Source organism: Strix uralensis, chromosome Z (genome assembly GCF_047716275.1).
Source record: "Strix uralensis isolate ZFMK-TIS-50842 chromosome Z, bStrUra1, whole genome shotgun sequence".
In the NCBI taxonomy this organism is placed as follows: Eukaryota; Metazoa; Chordata; class Aves; order Strigiformes; family Strigidae; genus Strix; species Strix uralensis.
This window is the reverse complement of record NC_134012.1, coordinates 4072527-4089358: the sequence shown is the minus strand read 5'-3', so window position 1 is coordinate 4089358 and position 16832 is coordinate 4072527. Positions and strand designations below refer to the sequence as shown.

General features: G+C 40.7%; 1 protein-coding gene across 12 annotated transcripts in view; it reads right to left on the bottom strand.

The window, feature by feature from the left end:
• MEF2C (myocyte enhancer factor 2C) overlaps positions 1 to 16832 on the bottom strand; it is a 140638-nt gene that overhangs the window by 117275 nt on the left and 6531 nt on the right. For 11 of the 12 annotated variants that reach the window (XM_074855311.1, XM_074855299.1, XM_074855307.1 and 8 more), the window contains exon 1: positions 8632 to 9104. The gene's annotated coding sequence lies outside the window, so the exon portion shown is untranslated. Of the gene's footprint in view, positions 1 to 8631; positions 9105 to 12924; positions 13024 to 16832 lie in introns of those variants that run through there. The other variant, XM_074855300.1, reaches the window with a different exon arrangement.

Below are 16832 nucleotides of genomic sequence, written 5' to 3'. Positions count from 1 at the left end.
AAAAGAAAGCACTCAGTATGGATGCCTTCAAGATGACTATTCTGCTGATCACCACAGAATGTAACACTGAACTTGTGACAATATCTACTGGAAGCATAATTGAACCAAATGTAATGTTCTGGATGGGGATTTAAGTAGTGGAACTTGTACTGAAGATAAATTCTCATTTTGCTCTGTCAATATTAAGTTTTGGAAAACCCACAAAAATATTAGTTCAATTTTTAACTTGTATGCCAAGAATATCATAGGAAACGTAGAAGAATATTTTTCTGTTTCTGTCATGTGCATAATCTTTTTTATTGCAGCATCAACAATAAAGCAGAAATGCCAGATCCTATTGCTATTCCAGTGAAGATATGCAGATTTCAACCTACCAAGCATATAGGTAGGCATTCTCCATTTCTGTACATGTAATTATGGGCAGTTCTGCTTTAATTAGGTAGCTTGCCAATCATTCTATCATGTTTCCTTTTAAGAAAAAACTGGAATATTTTCTTCCAATTAATACACATTTTAAAATGTTATTTTAAATTATTTTCGATTGCTAACAACACATCACATAAATAAGAGTACTAGTAATCCAGCAGGACTGGGTTATATTTTTTTAATGCATGCTCCCAAGAAAATTAATGAAATTTTGCTTCATCCTATTTAGTTTTAAATGAGCGTACCAGTCCATAGGGTCTTACTAACATTTATGGTCATATTTCTGATTTCTAAAATTTATGTATGTGTGTTTTGGATAAAGTGGTACTTTTTGTATGCCACTGCAAGGATGCATTCCCTGGCTCAGTATTCTGACATAAAAAATGTGTCACGTAGAAGTTTGGTAAGTGTGCAGTTTCACACTTATTTCATATCTTGCAGTGAGGTAATAGGCTGGATTTTTTCTCATTCTGCTGCTATGTCAATTCCTTGTCTGCATCTCATATACATAAGCAAGATAAAGGAAAAACTGACCATTTCTCCAGGATTCTGTAGGCAAAACAGGTTCTCATCAAATACTGCTTCAAAGATCAGTTCCTTATAGGTATAGAACACATTTAAACAATCATTGTTATTATTTTGTTAAGACCGTTGCCCTACGTCTGCAACAATTAAGGATTATTCATAGCAAGACAAATTCTTTACACTTCAACAGGAAATTTGTTTGAAAAAACTGCAAGATTAAGATTTTAAATTGGACTGCCATGTACTGTCCACTCTCCCCCATTTGCATACCATCTTACCAAACGTTCCGCAGCCACATTCTTCCTAACCTTCCTAAAAGCCTTCCTCCTTTTTTGCTGTTTCTCCCACTTTTCGTATTCAGTATAGGCAGAAGCAACATTCTGGACACAGATGGAGAGAGATAAAGCAGGCCTGAGGATAAGCGTAGAGAACATACTGTCTCCTGCTGGTTTCACAGAATATCCTCAAACTTTTTCTACAAACTGCCCAGGCACTCCCAAGGGTTACGGCAATCAGAGGGGAGCTCCTGGCAGCATGGATCTGAAGCTAAAATGCCAGGCTGAAGGGGATGCATGGGCCAGTGCTACAGGATGGTCCCAGCACCTCTGTGTCCTGTTGTTTCTCTACAACATGCCCCCCACACCCCCCCACCCCCCATCTTTAGGGACAGCTTTCCCACCCAAATCCAATGAAATGATTGAAAACAATCTCCACTGAGAAGTCCATATGGAATTTTTAAATGAAAAGTGCCGTAGTCTAGCTTCTTACACTCGTGGATATGTTCTGGAACATTTCAATTTCTGTAATGATCCAACAATAACTGAATTATTTTGATTAAAATAATGCACCATTATCTTGAATATAACATCATATCACGATACATTTGTCCGTAGGGGGAAGAATTTATTAGAAATCAAATAAATAGCACATGCTACTATGTTGTTACTTACATTACTAAAAGTAATGTTTCACGTGGACAATGTTCTGCATTATGTTTACTTTTGCATATGTGTTTTATAAACAATTTCACAATCCTCCCTCCTTGTCCTTTGTACATACTTTGCTAACGGCTATTGATTGACTGCTTAAAAGTAAATAGTGAAATTTAACTGAGCATGGGTTCCACAAATGGCATTTGTCCTGTATCTATAAAAGCAAACATAAATAATGTTATTTCCAATTCAGTTTACTTAACTGTACATCTTGTGATTATGGGATGAGAGACAGATGACAGTAATGTCTAAGGTGAATTCCTGCACTGGCATTTGGTTAATAATAATTTTCATGATAAACTTCACTTAATCAATTATACAGTTGAAGAAATAAGAGCCAGAGAAGACCTGTTAGGTTGGATTCTGAGTTTTGTATCAGCAGTGCTTTATAGCCTGGGAAAAGGAGGCAGAAGAGCTTTATGCCATCTGTTCCATTCCGACCCTAATCTGTGGGCTGCCTTACAGTTAATTTAAATGGAGGCAGCAGATACTGACTTTGCAGGACCTGCTGTATTGGCCAGGATCTTTGAAGCTCTCCCTGCTCGAACTCTTGCAGCTCTCCAATGTCAGGGAAGGTGGCAGAAGGCAGAGATAAGTACATCTACCCTGCTGAAGCAGGTGACTGCTAAGTCACCTGTTCAGGGAATTACAAAAGGGGCCTAGGCTACAAACCTCACTGGTGTGATTACTGAATCCATCTTGCACAAGAGTGTATTCCATACAATACTAAAATAAACAATTCTCAGATAACTTATCCAGACCTGGTTCTAAGTAAGTCAGATAACGTACTTCTAGAATTTCCTAGGACATATCCCTGCAATCTAAATGTATTCAGCTGTTTAAAAAAAAAAAAAACAACCAAACCGGAAAAATGCTTAGTGGAGTTCTGTTTAGCAGTATTTCAGAGTAATAGTCCTACAATTTAACTGCCTTAAAGATTCTTTTTCTCTGTGCTTCCCTCTACTTCTCCTGCAAATTTACTTTCTCTTTTCAAGGGAAGCAGCAATGTGACTATATGAGAAAATTCTATCACTTCTGCATGTTAGCTTTCCTGGCTAAATAAGGGGTGCCATTTGCATACTTTGAAATACTTTCAAGATGCAAGGAAGTTTAAAGGCCAGGATACTATCCGATGTTTAGTGCCTTAAATAAATTGCAGATCTTGGAAAGGTCCCTTTGCAGTTTAAAACTAATGGGAGAAAAATGTGATACTAACAGGGCTGATGGCAGAACACAATCCTAAAAACTGCATTTTTTATATATTCTGAAATCAAACACTAATTCCCATGACTGAGATCTGCATGTATAGATTTAACTGTCTGTATTCAGTAGGAAAAAATTATTTTATCTGTAAGAAGGCACCTAAATTTACCATATCTGCATTGAGAAGACACAAATTTTTATTACCCACATTAACCGGTAAATTTAGGATTTTTTAATTGCAGAATAGTTTTATTTATCTTTAAAACTTCCTTAGCAGAACAAATATCTAGGAATTTCACTGCTTTTCTTGAAAGTCTTAGAATAACAGGCTATATTTCCAATGTCATCATTAAATTGATCTCATACTTTACATAAAACTGTGTGACATTAAAATGTGCAAAAGTGCACTCAGCCTTGGCTGCTTCATTATCAGTGTAAGACCGTACCTGACAGTTCAAATATACAGCTGGGACCCATAAGTTGTATTTTGTCACACCGATGCTAGGTAACTTTTTCAAAATTACACCCTCCCATCAAAAAAATAAAATATTCTACTGTTGTATAATATAAATCTAATTTAACTGAATGCTTTTTCAGGTATTCATGAGTTATATGGCCAGACTTAACTTGTAAAAAAAGGACACTATATTTCAGTCTTCACCACTCCAAGCTCCGTTTCAATATGTTACGCACATAAATTCCTTTTCAAAAGTACTGATCATTCACATCTGCAATCAAAAGTGTAAGGTGCATGTTTTGCACATTTGAAGACTGTCCTAATACAGTTTTGTTGCTTATACAGCAGTAAAATAACCAGGAACAATTGCAAAATGTGATAATTTAACTATTCTTTAAGGACTGTAGCGGGTGAGCATGTCTCAGACTAGTCTTTTTCATCTTACTTGGCCGTGAGGTACTTTAGGATATTTCAAGCATTTCTGTAACTGCATTTATTGCCTGTTTCCAAGGGCTTACTTTTCAAAACATTATCCTACCAAAATTTTTAAAATTCCCAGTTGAGCCTCACAATACATTGTTGAGAAGTTAGTGTAATGCACATAGGAGACAAAAGGAGAAAAAGAAAATGTATTTTACATGTAACAAACTTTCAAAATACAGCTAGGCAAAGCTAGAATGAAAGAAAATCAAAATGTGCTTTCAGTGTCCATTAAGATGAAACATCTGAATTTACAGGAGTTTCCTGTTTGATTATAATAACACACACAAAATTAAATACATAAATATTAATTTTATGTATCACATAAGATGCAGACAATGAAAAGAACGTTTACATTTATGGTTGACTCATTAGTGTTTTATTATGTGAAACACTAGGAGGCATCAGTTGGGTGAAAAAAAAAAGAGTTCTTCCTTTGAAAAATGGTAAGAAATTAGCATAGAAGTTATCAGCTTGGAAGTTTCATACTTCCAAATGTTAAAGGCTCTACATTATAACTAAATTATGCAAATAGCTGAAACTCTCTATTCTCACTGATAAATGACATATTTAATAATATAGGGACATTTAATTTCCTATTTTCAAACCAGACTACTATGTTCACATACACAACACAAAATATAGTTTTACATCATATACACTGTTAAAAGTAACAGAACAGAGGTAAACTAAGATGACTTACTTGTCCCTCAATATATCCTTTTTGATAAATCTGTGAAGCCCTGACATGTTTTATGCACTCTCCTCTGCACGTAAGCTCTTAATAGGGTAAGTGCAGTGAATTTAGTATAGTCCTAGTCACTTTTAAGAACTTTTAATTGCTGTTACAGGATATCATCTAGGCAAAAATGTTTTTAAAGAATCCCAGGACAATCATCTATTACATTTTAAATATATTTCCCAAAAGCAGTGAATTAAACAGTGTTCTTAAAATTTGTATAACAATGCTACAAGTGGCTCTACCTTTTACTATAAAGTCATATGAAACCAGTAATGTCAAAATTGAGTTTTCCTTCCTTCAAATTGCATTTAACAATGACTAAGCAACAGAGTTATAGTTGTCTCATAAAATAATCAATTGAAATTGAAGTGTGCCTTGCCATGCTGCAGCAATCAGCTTTTATCTCTGCCCAATCAAAATGACATGTGAACTGCCTAATCCTTCTTTTGTAAGGCACATAAGACTTTGTTGTCACTGTTGGTTTTGTGAATCGCCTCTATAAGCTGGTCTGATTTCCTAAAGATGACACATCCTAGTGAATAGACAAGCTCTACTGCACTGCAGTCAATGAGACAGTGAGATTAAAGTGGAGGACTGAAGACACTAGCTTTTAATCACCTGTCCGCATGCAACATTGACCATCAGTTCTGAGAATATTACCTTAAAGCTGGTCAGAGGACCCAAATAGTTCCTTTTAAAAACAGAAAATGAAAAAATTAAATTTTTCAATTTTTCACTTGCACCATCAGTTGTGTTTGCTGACCAGAGTTCTTTCAAGCCCATTTTGTTTCTGAAATAAGAGGCAGTGCTGTATTTCCATCCTTTTCAAATACCAGAATACTGACCCTACTCTTAAGCTTGAAGTGTTCTAGCTGCTCAGAATTACATATATAGCTTTTTTGTATTTTATACCTAAGTCGGTATAGAGGCTAAATGAGGATGTAGCATAATATCTCTGCTGATATCATACAGCAAAATTTAAAAATCTTAAAACTGCTTTGGTTATTCTTCAAAATGCTGAAGCAGAGACTATAAACTCCTTGAAATTATATGGCATCATTTATGTTCATCTTCATAATCAGTGTTTTCAAAAGAACACCACTACACCTTACTTGATTTTCAGATAAATCATCATGTAATTTAGAATAATGATGTCCAACAGGTAAAAACGGAGTCTGTATCTCAAAACCCAAATGCTTATTCTTTCAAGCACCTAATAGCAGTTAATGACTTCTTGCTCAATGAGATGGAGAAATATCCTTAGCTGTCTCTGAAGATGAACTGAACTATTCTGGTGAACAATAAATTAACCTGTTACAGAGAAAAGTAAAATTAAAAGAAATGAAGTTGGCAAAAGTACTCTATTCACAACTCCTGTGCAGTCTCTAAGTTTCTATGTAGTTACATTTATGTACTAAATAGTGAGCTATCAAAATCTTTCAGAGGTAAACTTTTGGAAAAAGCTTCAGAAAGCTTCATTTCCCTTTGTAATACTTTAGATCTTTTAAAAACCAGAACCATTTAAGAGAGGCATCTCTCTGGTTTTGAATATACATTGCAGGTAAACAAATTAAGAGTGTTTATAAAAAAATAAGGAGAATTTTCTGATCCTATATTGAAAGAAAATTCACAGTGAGCAAGTATTTGTATGAATTTTCTTATGACGCTCCAAAACTAGCAGCTCAGGAACGTAACTCTAAACGACTTAATCTCACAATTCATCATTTAGTACCAATTTCTATCAGGCTCTTAAGCCTAAATTTCCTTTTTTCTTGGTCAAGTAATCTTAAGAGGATACAGACATACCTGATTCCTGCATCCATTTACAGGACATCAAAAGTGACATTCTTTACATCTCTGTCCTATAGAAAGCTATTGGGACAGGCAGGAGGTTTCGGTCTCCTCAGGGCCTGATCCTGTAAATCATTATTCCTATGACTTGTTCATTTTCACACAAGTAGTCTCAGCGTTGTCAGTGGGACTAGTTGTTTAAGTACTGTTTGCATGAAAGAAGGTTTTCACATTCGGGTCCCAGACCCATCTTCTCATACTAGCTATGTAGGGCATATTAGTGAAGATAAATACATAAACAGCAAGTTTTTAAAATAAAAGGATGTGTGCTACAAGGAACATAGATACCCTGAATTAAGGGCCATTCTCTTAAATTCTTCTTCAAAGAATTTTCCCATTACTTCCAAAGGGACTTAAGTGTGAGCAGAGACTTCACTGTCAGACCCGGTATGAATTATGTATTCATTAATACAGAAAGAATAACACAACAGGCATTTTAATAAAACTGTTAAAGTAAGACAGTCTCAAGGGTTTTTTAACTTCATGCGAGGTATCTAAAATCCCGTAACAAAAACAGTTCACAAAATAACAAATCCCTAAAGTGGCTGTTTGCCTGGGCGTTTTAACTGGAAATCAGTATGTATGTAATACAGAGGTTAGAACTGGTTCACAGGTGGTTATATTTCCATGCCCTGCCAAGCCTCTAGGGATCTGAGTTATTATACTCCATATAAACATCTTTACTTTTCAACCACAATACCCAGGAAAGTGCCAATAAAAGAAATCTAGTCACATTTGCATCTAATATAATTGGTTTATCATCCATCTTGTAGTTCTTTTAAAGTAAAGATATGAAACTAGGACATTTGCCATTAAGCTGATTGTCAGATACATGCTAGGAAAATGCATTTTGTGTCAAGACAGTTCTTTTTTCATCACCAGTAAAATACTGGCAAAGCGACTTTCTCTGCTTAATTCTCTTAAATCTTTAGTCTTAAGTTGTGTATTACAGTATTTAATTTCTGGATACAGGTATTTGCTAATAACAATAATTATATGCCTCAAACAAAATAGAACTTTTCTATAAAAGACAATGCTGAGGTTCCCACAGTGATTCATTAAGTTTTGTTTTGCATTGTGCTGCCTGTTTTTTTGTTTTGTTTTGTTTAATAAAAGGAATTATTAGCTTGTCGTTATACCTGTTTTGTTTTTCAGGCTGACAGAAGGTCACACTAAGTTTTATGGGAAATGCTAAGTATTACAGTTACATAATGCACCAATAGTCTTATAAGTCTCACATTTACATGAAACTTTCTCTTATCCTGTAGGTAACTGTACTGCAACTAAACGAGCCAGTTTTGTAAGGCTGATTAGCTCTACTCCCCTGTGTTAAAAAATGTAAAGATTACTCAAAGTACCATGTACAGACCAAAGCATACTATTCCAGGAGAGGTCTGCAGCCCATGACTTAAATTCCCACATCGATGCAAGGGGTCTTTCCCCCTCAAACGTAAGTATTCAAAAGAAAGACGCACAAAGTTAAACACTTGCAAGCATGCATTACCTAAACTCAAGAACTGAAGAGCCGATGATACAATGAAGTTTAAGAGCATTTCACTCAGACTGGATTGCTTCCTTAGTCTGATAAATCAGGGTGCAAGCACTACAAGGTCATAGCATTTGGTGAACTATTCAAATCAAATAAGCTTTGAACACTTCACAATATCAAGCACACAAATGCTGTAAACTAACTTCATCAAAGTTTAATCACTTACCACACTGATAGAGACAAGTCAGGAATAATTTACTAGACAGTGATTTAACTATGTTACTTGTCTAAAAAGTTACTTTTAAGCAATTGCACAATCATACCCTTAAAAAGTCTGCAAGCAACCTCAATCCCAGACCACATACAATGACTGATACATTCTTCAAATGCAGTAGGAAATGTACGTAGGGCTTTTGTATCATGCCCTCTGTATTTTATTCCGATGCTGAATTTCACAAATACTTACATTATAAACATTTAGCTGTTTGGATGATCAGACTAGTCCTTGAGATATTTTCCTTTCACAGGAAAAAGAAAAAATCCCTTTACTTCTTCCAGCCTTAAATATTCGCCACCTGGTTCAACATGCAGCCTCCTTGAATCACACACACAACCTTCAAAGTCAATCCAATAAGCAGCCAGAAGATGTCTGGGGTGTGTGTGTGTGTGCGTGTGTGCAGCGTGGAGGAGGAGAAAGTGGCTGAGCTGCTGGTCGGATTAAAAGTAACCGGACTCGTCCTGAAAGCGTCCAGGAAGGAAGTGACAGCAGGCGAATGGGAAAAGGCGAGCAGCTCACAGCCTTTGTAGCATCGCGGAGGGGAAGGGGGGAGGCGAGGAGGGGGCTCGGACCTCACGCCTGATGAGGTGTCCTTTTCTGCTCCGCTCCCTCTTCCTCCCTTTTCTTCTCCTTCTCCGCGTCTCTATTTCTCTCTCTCTCTCTCTCCCACAATCCCAAACGAATGACTCTCTCCTCCCGAGCTGGAGAAATAATCAGTTTCACTCTTGCAAAAAGGGGGCGGGATCAGATCCCGAAAGCGTTTTAATAAAACAAACATAGAGCAGCAGCAGCGGCAGCAGCTCCCTTCCTTGCCCCTCTAGTCTAAACTAGATTGATAAATTACTCCGCTACACTACTTTAATTATGTATATGGTATGCAGAATAAATCACTGAACATCAGCACCTCAATCAAGCACTTTTTAAATGATAATTGCATCTTGGGCGAATCAATCTTTCCATTCCTGACATTTTGCTAATTTTAGTTTTACGGTGGGGGTAATGGCATATGCCACACGCAAACCTAATGACAATCCTTTATTATACCGAGCGAAGACAGCGCGGCGAGCCGGTGGGTATCATCCCCCCCCACCTCCCTTCCCCGCTCCCGGCGAGGTACAGTAGCGTGAGGACGGCAGGATGGCTGCAAGGGGCTACGCGGACGGCGCAGCCCGGCTGGGATCGGCTCGGCTGAGCTGGGCTCGGCTGGGCTGGGCTCTGCGGCCGGCGAGCTCGGTTGGCGGCAGCGGCGGCCGGGACCGAGCCGGCAGCGGGGCGCGGGGTGGTGGTGGCGGTGTGTGTGTGTGTGTGTGTGGGGGGGGGGTGTTATTGGGGTGCCGCAGACCCCGCTCCGTGCCGCCACCCCGACCCCGCGTCGCTCCCCCAACCTCCGGGGCGGCTCCGGGGACCGGCGGCCATCGCCCCTGTCACCCCCCAGAGCGGGGACCGCCGACCCCCGCGCCCCGTCCGCGGAGCGGAGCGCGGCCGCGAACCTTCAGCATTCCTGCCCCCCCCCCCCCCGCAGATTTCCTGCCCAGCTCCTTGCACCTTTCCCGCGCTCCTTCTCCGCAGCCCTTCGCCAACTTCCCAAACTCATCAGGCTTCCCATCCCGCCGCGGGTGGCCAACAGCCTCCCCCCAGGCGCCCCCCCCTCCCCGCCCGAGGGCAAAGTTTGGGGCAGCACCACCTTCCCCCGAGAGAAGACGAAACCCCGCTCGCCTCCTCGCACGGTCCCACTCACGGCCGGCTGCCGGAGACGGTCTCTTGTCAGACTTACCCACAGAAATGCAGCCTTTACCAGCACGCTGTGCGAAAGGACAGGACTTTTTTTTTTTTTTTTTTTTTTTTTTTTTTTTTTTTTAATAGGTTCATTTGCTTTTAAAACCGGACTGAAAGGACGGCACTGTATGGGAGCTTGAATCCAAATTAAGCACATGCAATAATCTGTGAGTAAAACTGGAGTTTGCAGATACTTGTTTTAATTTCTATGTAGATAGACAACTTTTACGATCTTTCGAGAGCAGCAGGGGAGTTTATAAAGGCACAGACCATTATTTTTATGATAGATTAAGGCACTGGAAATAGGAAAAGCACGCGTGATAAAACCAAACGACTGAATTCAAACAACAGTGATAAATATATATTCGGTTTATTTTAATACAAGCCCTTGGTCTCACAGTCTTTTCCCCTATAAACATCTCATTGGGCCACTGACCTACTTCTGAAGTTCCGTATTTGACAGTGAATAAATGCCTTTTCAATCCAACTGTACTTGTTAAAAACATGGATGCTCAAAGCACCGGTCAGAGCACAACGAAGCTAAGGCAGCTCTAACAAGCACCCTGCGACTGCTCTCAGCGCAGATCCCTAGAGAATAACACCCCTCCCTGACTTCGGGTCTCATCATGCCCTGCCCTGTCTGGGTGAGATTCAGACAGAGGGTGGACGGACTCTCAATGGACAGACAGTTAGATGCTGTAAACGCACCCACAACCACAACAATAACAGTAATACTGATGTGCCCGGAGCCACCCGGCAGCCTGACACGAGCCAAGCACATTGTATACGGGTGGTGAGAGGCACATATGCTCAGCAGTGTCAGCAGCAGAGCCCGAGTAACGTTGGGGAAGAAATACTTTCTCAGCCTCAGGTTTGGCATGAAGCGCAGCAGGAAAGAAATATGGAACAGTTACACAGGTTGTACCCTCGCTGTGCCTCTTCTGCAGACAATTCTGGGCTCCCAGCACGGCACCCAACTACCCAGTAACATTTGTATTTTCTTAGTGGCAAAAATAGAAAACGGTGTTAGGACTTCACACTTCTGTGCTCTAATTGAAAATGACTGTCATCTGCTTTATTTTGTGCAGGATATGTAAGTTTTCAGGCTTCTGGCTAGTTGGTAACACAGACCTTCAACTGTCAAGACAGAACACGAGCACCGTCGTATCTTGAAAGCAATTGTTAGAGCAGGCAAGTATTTCAGAAAATAAAAGTATACAGCAGCTTAGCACATCTACTATACCTCCGTGTGGGCACTTGTGGCCTAATCTTTAAATAGTGGTGACCTTCACGTACTGGAGTACCTTAAAGCCATGCCAAGTTTTTGTCATGAGGACAATTCATCAAACCCATGTAAAGGACACCTCAATTTTTAAAACAGGGTTCAGATGCTAGATGGACAAACAGATATAAGGGGAGGAATCAGGCTTTCCTGCTTATCTCAGGGTTAGATAAGGCATGAATTTATGTGGTATCTTTTGAAGTGTTTAGGATTTTTTTCTCCCTTTTGCTGCATTTAATTTTAAAATCTGGAATAATTTCAAACAGTAAAAAAACCTTTGTTCTGGTGTCTGTACTTGTACTGATGCTCCACAAATGCACCCTTTTCAAATTTCTGGCAGGAGACTCAGATCTACTCTTTTTTGCTGTCCATAGGTCATGTGTAGGTCTGCTGACAAAATTATTTTTTTCTTAATCCACCACCTGAGGCATGCAATGTTTTAAATGAGACATCAGTCAAAATGTAATAATTATAAAATCAGATCTCCAAAGTTTTATCAAAAAGCAAAGTGTGTATCCAAGTATCTCTTTCCCTTACAAGTGTGATTATCTCAAGGTAACATTTCCTTTGAAGACGATTATCAAAGTCCGTTTTTGTTCTTTTGTGGATGCAGAACATATCTTTCCCTTAGGAGAAATGAGATTGCCAGCTTATGTCTTTTAATGGCGTTTAAACTGAAAAGCAGTAAGGTTACTATGAAATGATCCACCTCCTTTGCATCTTAACCCTGGGGTGGCTTGGTTTCTGTTTAAAGTTCTGCTCAACCCCACTCCACTCCACGCCTCGCTCTCTTCAACCACCTCCCTATTTGTAAGAGCAACACAGTATAACACTTCTTCCCATGTCTGGCTGCTTTTAAACTTGGCCCACGCTGGGTGCAGCGCTTGAAGTGAGCTTTACAAAATTATTTTAAAGTGAGCTGGGGCGGTTGCCACAGCAACCCACCCTGAGAGAAATCGAGGCTATAGATTAATCTACCCCACAAGATTATTCAACAGTACTGTATTTGTTCTTCATTCATTCAGAATATTCCCTCAATCCATATGCTTTTATAATGAACAAAAGATGTAAACTCAGATAATTTCAAAGATAATAGGATATATATTCCAGGAGCACAATTTAAACGCTTTGTAAACCACTGCAAAGAGCTGAAATGTCCATGATTCTTTGCAAAATCATTTAATTGCAAAAAAATATTTGCAAGGTAGGCACAGCTGACAGATGAACTTTAAATAAAATGGCATGCCATTACTAACATGGTGTTATACACATCAAGCGATGATTACAGAGAGCCTTTGTCGCAGGTGTACCTGTAAGTACATAATACAGCAGAGCCTGCTCTCCAGGCTTTGCTTTTAACATTAAATCTGAAAACAATAAATAGTACTTTGTAATATTAAATGCAATAAATATTGAACACTCACCACATACACCCTCTTTATTGTCAAAATCATCCGCCTCCAATGCTTTACTTAATCTTTCCCATAGTAGTTACTTCACAGTTTACAATTCTTGTTCGGCACCTTAGATGTTTAAAAGCACAAAAGTAGTGTATTATTAAAATGCAAACCTATAGTACTTAAATATATTTAAAGAGATTTATGAAACAATTTCTATAAAAAGAATAAGAGTCTTTACTGATGTGCACTTAGGCCTAAAAGGAATATCACTTGTAAGTAACTTGACGTTTTCAGAAGCTGTAATAAACTCCATCTGAATTCTACCTTAGGGATGCTACACTATCAATAAAATTACAAAACTATTGATCTTGGACTGTACTCATCCTCCAATAGGTACTTAGAAAATTATTTATGCCTTTACGTGCATTTTGGAAAACACGGCTGCCTCATTGTTTAAGAAATGCCAATTTAAAAGTCCGGGCCAAATGCTAAAATGTTAAATCTTGGCATATTAATTTCTTCTTCCGTTTAAGGACAGATGTATGCTGTGCCTCTGCCCAGGGACACATCTCCTCGGGCCTGCCTCGAGGATGGCAACCCCTGGGGTAACACCAGGAGGACTGTTTTTCTGGTTAAAACCCAAACGCCCGATTTTCTGTGCGCCTGTGGCTGTGGTGAGGGGGTCCCCACAGAGACCCCCGATGAGCACCTTGGTCTGGAGGGGCCGACCCCTTGCACCCCAGACACACGTTACCTCCGTGCTGACACCTCCCCAAAAATTGGGCTTTTGTTTATTTTCTCACTTATTCTGAGGGGCTGGGGTCTCCTGCTCGGCGTGGGTGGCAGGGGAAAGCACCGCTGACGCGGGTAGGCCACCGGCCGCCATCTCCTCAGGCACCACGGCCTGACACCCCGACCCGGCCCCCTCAGCCCCGGTGTGTGGGGGGACAACCGGTGCGGGGCCACCGGGGCTGCGCCAGCAGTGCTGCTGCTATTGCAACCTCCTCCTCCTCCTCCTCCTCCCCGTTTCCGCGGGAAGGCGCTGAGGCGGGCGGGGGGTCGGTGCGGGTTGTGCCGGGCACCGGCTAAGGCGAGAGCAAGTGGTCCCGGGGAAGGAGGGAGGGAGGGAAGCGGTAGCGGCCCCGCTGGGGTTGGAGAGCAGCCGCCAAAGCCCGATGAGGCCGTGGCTAGTTAAAACAGGCGGTGGCTAGTTAAAACAGGCCGGGAGTAGCCAAAGGGGTCGGAAGTCAGTTGGCTGTGGGAGAAGGCTGGAGGCGAGCAGCAGCCTCAACCCAACTCTGCATCCCCCCACAGCTCCGTCCCCACGGGGCCCCTCCGAGGCCTTTCGTGGCCTTTGCCCACCTCTGCGGCCTCGGCGGTGATGGCACCTTACTGGTGGGGGAGGCTGGAGCACGGCTGGGCTTGACCGTGGCGGCTGAGGGCCAGGCTGGGTGAGGGGGACACACCGCTGCCCACCAGCCCCCTGGGGTTGGGTGGTGGGTGGCCAGGGGTGCAGGGGTCTGCGGGGACACGCAGCCCCCAGCTGGGCTCAGGCCGGTAACACTGAAGCAGCCCACAGGGGTGTGTGGGGGGCCATGGCGGCAGCGGGGGTGGCAAGCCGTCCGTCGTGTGTCTGGCCTTGACGGAGAGCTTGGAGGTAGACTAATCAGGGGCGTTATCTCTTCACTTCCCAGGCTTCCGGAAAGTTGTTTGTTCAATGCCCCCCCCCCCCTTTTTTTTTAAAAAAAAAAAAGCGAGATTTTTTGCGTGCTCCCTGACTAGTTTTCTCAATGGCCTTTGAAGGGAAGAGGCCGATTGTAGAGGGAGGAAGGCTGCCAAATGCACTAAGTCAACAATGAAAAGGGGGTTTGTTTGTTTTGCTAAATTGATCTAGTAATCTGAAGTGTTTCATTGTTACAAAAGGCAGTTTCTGAAACTAGTTTGCAAGTTGATATTGTCCTCTAAATATCTCATAAACATGTTATCCAAACATAATTTTTATCTAAGAATTTTTTTACTGCAATGTTTGCTTTGTTTCTTTTTTAAGTGTTTTAAAAGTGGAGGTAGGAAGTAACTTCTTCATAGACAAATATGTTTTCTTTCAAAGATTTAATATTACTAAAATTGTTCTAAAAGTGTAAAAATAGTATTTATTAGTTTGTGAATGACAACAGACTAGTACTAGAATCAGATCTGGACCTAGTGATAACCACTTTTTTTGTTTGCCACACATACTTTTTAGAAACAGGCTAATATTTAAGGTCTGTCATTTGTTTGAAAATGAGGCTGAATTTGCATCTGAAGGAGTTAACAGCTATAGAAATGTTGAATCTCGAGCTTGGAGTTGAACAGGGATGCTGTCGAACTCATGCACCGCATCCAAAGCCCCCTGAATTCTGCTGAAAGTCAATGCACTCTGCTAGCTTTCAAATGAGACCCTAAAATGGAAGCTTGGCCCTACGTCAGTGACTACCCAGATCCTATTCCTGCCTCAGAATTGAATCTTTGAATGTGCTGTATCTCCAGTTCCTCTAGCAGCCACTGTCTCTCTGTAAGATACTCAAATGTTCTCATCATCCTGTGACAACATTCCACCGAATGTATATAGTTTATATATACACATATGTATTGTAGGGGGACAACACTTAAGTGTAACTAAAGGAAGAATCTGACTGCTAACCTTTCCCCCATTGAGATTTGGGGGCTCCAAAAGTGTGAGTCTAGACTTGCATGGAAGAAATGTATCAAGGGTTTTGAAGTTCTTCAGTGCTAGCCAGAAATCAGCAGGCAAAAGTTTGTCTCAGACAAACTCAAAAGCTCAGTAACTAGTTTCAGTTCTGCACCCCCCTCCCCATCTCTTCTGACATAAAGTTAATTAGGTGAAATTTCAAGCTAAATGGGCTTTTTTCCTATGCAAAAATATAAAAATAGATCAAATATGAGTTTAGAGTGGAAATTTGGAATCAATTCCCCATCTTAATAGCATTTAAGTACAGGAATGTATTTGAGGAATAATTTTGGAAATGTTGTCATTTTCATCAGTCTGATTATTCTGCATCTTCATATGCCTCAGAAACATTAGGGTTTTTTTAAAAAAGCAAGGCATTTGGTGGCAGTGTAATTTATCGTACAGTTTAATACAACTGTGATTAAACTCTACCTAGATTATTAAACGTCCTTCACCCAAGAAATACAATCTTTACTGTTCAGCTCGGTCGCTAGTACAGAAGAGCATGCTGGAGGGAGACGTGCTGTACTTTGGTGACTCTTTGTTCTGAAGGGCCTGTATCCAAACAGAGACTACATCAGAGCAGCTGGGGGGCTGCTTGAATTTGCAGAAGGGATCAGGTAAGATCCTGCCAACTGCAGAGTACAGCACTGGATGTCCCTGTCTTTAAAATGTTTGTCTTCCGATATCTCGCACAACCTTTAGAGTTGGTCCAGAGGAAGATAACTTTGTATTTAATTTATGCAGCTTTAGAAGGTTTTAAACCTTTTTTTACCATTACCTTGTCGTTTCAAAAGAAGTTTCTGCTAGGACAGTTCCCCCTATTTCCCTCCAAGAAGAAAAGCTCCCAGACGTTAAGTTTCAGAACTATCGTTTTAAGACTACCTTTCTCATTCCTTTTACCACATTTGCTTGTTGATGTGGTTGCCCCCAGCTGAATAAAGGAAATCTTCCTGTCATCCCCTTTCATTTTGGGAAAGGTTGGGGAAGGGGAGGGGAAAAGGATTTTTTTAGACTGTGCATTCCTTTTCTTTTCCTGAAATGGAATTGCCTGACTAAGGTACTGTGATATTTTCAGATATTTTGCCAAAAAGCGCACAACCCAAAACAAAAAATATGATTGCACCCCCATGCTAATTGTGTGACACTCAAGCATTTGTCTATCTTGCACTGCATGATGATGCGATACAGAAGCAGACAGCCA